Source organism: Triticum aestivum, chromosome 7D (assembly GCF_018294505.1).
Source record: "Triticum aestivum cultivar Chinese Spring chromosome 7D, IWGSC CS RefSeq v2.1, whole genome shotgun sequence".
Classification (NCBI taxonomy): Eukaryota; Viridiplantae; Streptophyta; class Magnoliopsida; order Poales; family Poaceae; genus Triticum; species Triticum aestivum.
In genome coordinates, this window is record NC_057814.1 from 403,224,057 (window position 1) to 403,231,744 (window position 7,688).

Here is a 7,688-nt window from a genome sequence, read left to right on the forward strand (position 1 = left end):
TCACGACCACCATGCGCCCCGCCGCCTAGGAGCTCGTCGCACGCCTCGTCGTCGACCACTTCCTCGCCCCCGACCACACGTACGAGCCAAAACGCCCCCACGACGCCGCCCCGTGCTGGGCTTCCTCCTCGGGCCGTCGTACGCCACCACTGCCGCCCGAAGACCTCACCGTCGCCGGACCTCGCGTCGACTCCTCGTCTCCCTCCCCGACTCGCGTCCTCAAGCCACGCCGACCCCCTTCTCGGCAACGCTGTGAGCCTCCCCCCATTTCCCTCCTCCTCTTTCCCCTGCGTTCACCGCGCCGCCCGTCGTGCCCCTCGCCGCGCGCACGCGCACCACCGCACCAGGCGCCACGCGCGCCTCCCCCCGCTCTGGTCGCCGAGGCCCGTGCCCGCCATGGCCTCGCCCCGCGCCGTCGCCTCTCACTCCTCGCACCCGCTCGCTCCGGCCTGCTCCTACTTTCCCTCGCTCTGCTCTGCCTCCGGCCGCAGCCTGCCGCTCGCCCCTCCCCTTGCGCGCCCCATGCCCGCACCACCATCGCCGCCGCCACCCAAGCCCCATCGCCGCAGAAAACGCCACCGCCACAGCCGGACGCGCCGCATTGCGGCCATCCCAGGGAGCCCACCCGCGCGACGATCGACCCCCTGTGCGCCGTTTCCGGCGAGGTCCAGCACCGCCGCCGCTCTGTAGCTCGTCGCGGACGCTAATCCGGTGACGTGGCTATCATTAGCCAGTAATTCCCCCCTAATCACTCACTGACGCCAGGGGGCCACCAACTAAACTAACCCTGTTTAAAAATAAACCTATGAATAAACTGGTGTATGACATGTGGGCCCTGCCAGTTAATTAGGGAAATTTTAAAATATATACCTGCTAAATACATGTGTCACTGTCAGGTGGTCCCCACCTGCTAGTTGACTGGTCAATGTTGACCTACTGACCGCTACGTCAGCACCCTCGGGTCCACCTGTCAGCCTCTGCTGACTGGGTAGTTGACTTAGTCAACTGTCCCCACCTGTCGGCCTCAGGTGCACACTTCTGGGTACACTTCTTGTGCACCTATAGCATTTAAATACTAATATAATTTCGAATTAAATTAAATCCAGAAATTAGAAAATCATTTAAAACTTTGAAAATTAATATTAAATAATCCGTAGTTCGGATGAAAATACTTTGTACATGAAAGTTGCTCAGAACGACGAGACGAATCCGGATACGCAGCCCGTTCATCTGCCACACATCCCTAGCATAGCAAACTCGCAACTTTTCCCCTCCGATTCATCTGTCCGAAAACGCGAAACACCGGGGATATTTTCCCGGATGTTTCCCCCTTCGCCGGTATCACCTTCCACCGCGTTAGAGCATACCTAGCACCGCGTATTGCCATGTTATGTTTTGTGATGCTTTGTTTGCTCCGTATTTACTGTTTCTTCCCCCTCTTCTTCTCCGGTAGACCCCGAGACCGGCGCTGATGCCGCTGAGTACGACTACGTCACCGACGACCCTTCTTCCTGTACAACAGAGCTTCCAGGCAAGCCCCCCCTTGATCACCAGATATCGCCTATTCTTCTCTATACTACTTGCATTAGAGTAGTGTAGCATGTTACTGCTTTCCGTTAATCCTATCCTGATGCATAGCCTGTCATTGTTGCTACAGTTGTTACCCTTACCTGCTATCCTACTGCTTAGTATAGGATGCTAGTGACCCATCAGTGGCCCTACACTCTTGTCCGTCTGCCATGCTATACTACTGGGCCGTGATCACTTCGGGAGGTGATCACGGGTATATCCTATATACATTATATACATGACACATGTGGTGACTAAAGTCGGGTCGGCTCGAGGAGTACCCGCAAGTGATTCTGATGAGGGGGCTGAAAGGACAGGTGGCTCCACCCCGGTAGAGGTGGGCCTGGGTTCCTGACGGCCCCCGACTGTTACTTTATGGCGGAGCGACAGGGCAGGTTGAGACCACCTAGGAGAGAGGTGGGCCTGGCCCTGGTCGGCGTTCGCGGATAAATAACACGCTTAACGAGTTCTGGGTATTTGATTTGAGTCTGGCCATTTGGTCTATACGCACTAACCATCTACGCGGGAGTAGTTATGGGTATCCCGACGTCGTGGTATCAGCCAAGCACTTCTTGACGTCAGCGACGGAGCGGCGCGCGCCGGATTGGACTGGAACGCCTACTAGGCTAGGTCTGCTTCCGGCCGCGCACGCAATGTGCAGGTGTGCAATGGGCGATGGGCCCAGACCCCTGCGCGCATAGGATTTAGACCGGCGTGTTGACCTCTCTGTTGAGCCTAGGTGGGGCTGCGACGTGTTGATCTTCCGCGGCCGGGCATGACCCAGAAAAGTGTGTCCGGCCAAATGGGATCGAGCGTGTTGGGTTATGTGGTGCACCCCTGCAGGGAAGTTTATCTATTCGAATAGCCGTGTCCCTCGGTAAAAGGACGACCGGGAGTTGTACCTTGATCTTATGACAACTAGAACTGGATACTTAATAAAACACACCCTTCCAAGTGCCAGATACAACCCGGTGATCGCTCTCTAACAGGGCGACGAGGAGGGGATCGCCGGGTAGGATTATGCTATGCGATGCTACTTGGTGAACTTACCATCTACTCTCTTCTACATGCTGCAAGATGGAGGTGGCCAGAAGCGTAGTCTTCGACAGGACTAGCTATCCCCCCTTATTCTGGCATTCTGCAGTTCAGTCCACTGATATGGCCCTTTACACATATACCCATGCATATGTAGTGTAGCTCCTTGCTTGCGAGTACTTTGGATGAGTACTCACGGTTGCTTTTCTCCCTCTTTTCCCCTTTCTATACCTGATTGTCGCAACCAGATGCTGGAGTCCAGGAGCTAGAGATCCCGAGGATGATTCTACATGAAGTTCGGCTTCGAGGAGTAGTTAGGAGGTCCCAGGCAGGAGGCCTTGCCTTTTCGATCGTTGCTACTTTTGTGCTAGCCTTCTTAAGGCAAACTTGTTTAACTTATGTATGTACTCAGATATTGTTGCTTCCGCTGACTCGTCTATGATTGAGCAATTGTATTCGAGCCCTCGAGGCCCTGGCTTGTATTATGATGCTTGTATGACTTATTTATGTTGTAGAGTTGTGTTGTGATATCTTCCCGTGAGTCCCTGATCTTGATCGTACACATTTGCGTGCATGATTAGTGTACAGTCAAATCGGGGGCGTCACAGGTTTCCTCCGGGCCAAATGTTTGTCGGAACAGGATGTTCCAAGTCCCATTACAGGCAGCCCAGGCAACCAAAAGCATCGAGCTGGAGTAGGAGTATGGAAAAGTCCAAACTGTCTGAATTAAAAAAAGGGACGATCCGGTCCAAATGTACGGGGAGAAGTAGAATAGTCTGTTAGTTGCTTTAGGGGGAGGAGTAGAAATATCAAAATGTCCAGACTGTCAGACTGCAAATGAGGGAGCTCGTTAGATATTGTTTTCGATTCGAACAATCCGGTCCAAACATAGAGGGGGGAAGAAGTAGAAGAGCCCGGTAGAGTTGCCCTTAGGTTTGCATATGGATCAAGGACATGCCAGCATTTACACACGTACATACGTATATAGGCTGTCCTTGTGGGGCAATTCAATCTTCCCAAGCATGTGCCACTGTTTGCTGGCTAGTACCATTACTGTACGTAGCATAGCATGCATCAGTGCATCGCAGTGTTCGGTCGTGTGGGTTTCAGAGGTTAAAACATCTCTATACTGTGATCTGTGTATGACCTAGCTGTGATGACTCAAGGGATGCCCGTGACTCTCTCCCTTTTTTCAGAGAAAAGGCTCCATGCCCGATTTTATAAATAAAGGCATAACGGCAACGACAAATGATCAACCAAGTACAATGAGGTTCGAAGATGGGCCAAATACAAGAAAATAAGTTCAACAATAGATCAGACACACATGCCAAGCAACAAAAGGCAAAAAAATACTAGCTAGGCAGGGGTGTTGATGAAGCAGGGTGCGTCACCGTCAAGTTGATAGCAGAAGCTCGGATCTTAGAAACCATCGAAATAATGGCATCGGCATCCACAATTCTAGCGAGTGGCCTCCACCCTTGCAAATGAGCAATTATTTTGAACATGCAATAACAAACTTATTATGAGTTGACCACAAAAAACAACAAAGCGCTACAAAGGTGGTCCAGAGAACAAGAAGAAGTTGACCCGACATGTTCAATACATGCACAAATAATTCTGAAAATTTACTCGTGTTCCAATTGATGTTCAGACCGAACGCAACTCCAACCGAATTTAGCCAACACACGGTTGAAAATAATATGTTTAGTCTTTTTGATCTCCCCACAAAGAAAACAAGCCATGTTAGTGTTTCCATTGTGCTTAAGAATCTGATCACTAGTCCGAAGGCGCTTCCTAATTGCTTGCCAAAGAAGGATCTTGATTTTGAAAGGGATCCAAACGCGCCAAACACCCACGAAGTGGTTAGACCGATGCCCCTGCACTAGCTTGGAGTAGAGCTATTTGACCGAGAACATGCCCAAGAAAAGGTGTGGGGCCAGTGCAGCCGATCGGGAGCCTCTGAGAGGGAAGGGAATATGTGGCAGTAAGGTCCTGTCAATTCGCGAGCTCTTCAGGAGGAGATGGGGAATGGCCACTAGTAGAAAATAGGGCATCAATCCCGGCTCTGGTGGGCCTTTAGAATACTTGGATAGATGGTGCACCGCAAAACCTAGACAAATCTTGAAGAAAATGTAGCTTGGAGAGGAGAAAGCTTAAGTATGTCTCGGGCATTTCATCGAACACCTCATGTGCATAGGAGGTGAGAACAGAGTAGTACACACCTCCACAAGCTGGCCGGGCAAAAAACAGAGGAGTGAGCGGGCAGAGACGAGCATATATATAGACATTTTTTAGTCCCGGTTGGTGTCTAGAACCGGGTCTAAAGACTGACCTTTAGTCCCTGTTCTAGACACCAACCGGGACTAAAGAGGTTGCGCTAGGAGCGAGGCCCTTTAGTCCCGGTTGGTGTCTGGAACCGGGGCTAAAGGTCCAAGCCTAACCGGGACTGATGGTTGCCGAGGCCCGGCCAGCGTCCTGGCCGCTCGAACCGGGACTGATGCTCCCATTAGTCCCGGTTCATAACATGACCGGGACTGTTGCTCTGATCTGGCAAAAACCAAAGCCCGGTTTTCTACTAGTGGGTGAAATCCAAAGTCCCAATCACTAGCGGCGAGCTCCGAAGTGGAGGCTCCTGGTTTGAATAATAGGAGAAAACGGTAGAAAACCAAAATCCAAGAGCAACTCTAGTCGATCCCTTAAAAAATAGATGAGTAAACGGCGGGGTAAAGTTAGTGAAGCAAACTTTTACTCCTCTATACGTGGCCGCACCTAGCTGATCACCTAAACTTAGTGGAGTAAAAAAATTGCATAAGTTTTTTGTCCTAGCCGCATGGAATTCAAACACATCACAATATATATCGTAAAACATTCAAATTAAAACATGCATAACATAACTGTTAATAAGCATATAGTCATCATTCATGATTTTCAAATTAAAACATGCATAGTTCATCCAAAAGGCATCACTTCAAACACAAAGTTTGATAAAAAATCACCAAAAGCATAGCATGTCTTATGTTGTGGATCGAGGCCACCCAATGGAATGCACGACCTCAAACAATGTTCTTGTCGAAGAAATCACCACCGCCACCACCATGCGCACGGCCACCATCACCACCACCACCACCCTCTCGGTCGCTACCGCCACCGCTGCCACCACGACCACTTGGGTCAATATCTCCCCACAAGTGAGCCCCCAATACTTACTTGTGATTTCATCTATTGTGGTTGGATTCATGAACATGATAGCACAATCTTCAGCTTTCCTGGCATCACGAAGCCTCTCCTCCTCAAGTGCAAGTCTACGCTCCTCCGCCTTCAACTTTCTCTCTTCGGCCGACAACTTGGCCTTCCATTTGTCATCCTCCAACATCCTGAGCTCGTTCCACCTCGCCATCTTCTCTTCTTTGCGTTCAGCCGCTAACACCTTCTTGGCCTCAATCATGGCCACAAGTTCCTCTTTGTATGTGCCACCATAGGCACTTCTCTTCTTTCTATCTTTTGCACTTTTGTTCCCTTGTGGTCTATTGCTGGCATCTTCATCTACCTCGTCCTCCTCCTCAACGGATATTCTCAACATTGATCTCTTTGGAGTGGTCTCCGCAACTTTCTTGATCCACTTCTTGTTTTTGCAAAGCTCTTTGTAGCAATGATGCAACACGAAGGGCTTGCGTCCGAACTTCTTGTTCCTATGCTTGAAGAGTTATTGGATGTATAGGCCATACTCCATGACTTGCACACTGCTTGGTGGTGCATGCTTCACTTGATTGATTTAACCGGACCATCGGTTGCATTGGTCGTGAATGGTGCCCAACGATACCCAAGAGACTACCCTTGTGTACGGTTTGATTGCACCTTCGCAGAGTTTTTGTAGTACTCCGCAATTCTCTCCCAAAACATAGCCTTGGTTTGACCCATTCCAACCGTTGAATCCATGGAGATGTTCATCTAAGCATAGAATAGAGCAATATCTTCAACTTGATTGTAGCTATGAGTTCGTGACCTCTTCGTGCTTGCTTCAGTCACCTCATCAAGTTCTTCATCTCCGGCCATATCCTCTTCGGCCACCTCCTCTTCTTCCATCTCCTCTTTGGCCACATCCGAATGATCCCAAATTGAATCATAATTAGGATCGTCTTGCCCCATCATCGGCGAGGACCCCAAAGACGCCAAGAATTTGGTCATGTTCATCTCCGCACTACAATAACAAAACAAACAAACTCTATCATCATCGGCCACTAACAATAAAGTCAAATTCATCGGCTGAAATGAAAAAGAAGTTTTTTTACCTTGTTGTCATTTCCTCGGGCACTTGGCGACCGCGAGCCTTTTTGCCGACTGTGGCGGCCAGACGCGCCGGAGCAATGGCCGTAGGGGTGGCCCGAGATGATGCACGATGCATCGGACGTGGACCACAGGGGGGGATGAGTGGCCTTCTTTTTCTTCTTCTTCGCGGCCTCCTCGGCAAGGGTCGACGCCGCGACCGTCGGTTTCCTAGCTCTCTTCCTATTGGCGGGATTTGCGGGAGGGCGGCCGACCGTCGCCGGAGAGGCAATGGCCACCCCGATGGACTTGGCCGCGGTTGGAGACAGTGCTTAGGCCGGCGAAGAGTTTTCGTCCCCAACCTCTTCTTCGGTGTGGGTGGCAGCGTGGGGGTGGTTTCTGGCAGGGACAATCCGGCGACGGTGGCCGGCAGGGTGGTGGAACTCTTGGCTACCCATTCTGGCGACTGGGGCGGTCATCGGCGGCAGGAAGGAGGCAGCCGCGAAGGCGGGAGAAAGAGGCGGGCAAGAGTTTACTCGGCCGCACGGGCATCGAGTATATTTAGGCGCCCTCGGGGGTGTCGATGGAGGAGTAAAAAATTTACTCCCTTATAGATTTTAGGAGTTCGGGTAGGTGCCGGTTAAAAAAGTAAAATGAAAATTTTACGTTTTTATAGACTTTTAGGGGATCGGCTAGAGTTGCTCTAAGGGGCCATCCCCTTCGACCAGTCGTGCCAAAAGCCAACCGATGGTACCAAACTCCTAAATTCATCGCCTCTTACACACACACACACAGAGAGAGAGAGAGAGAGAGAGAGAGAG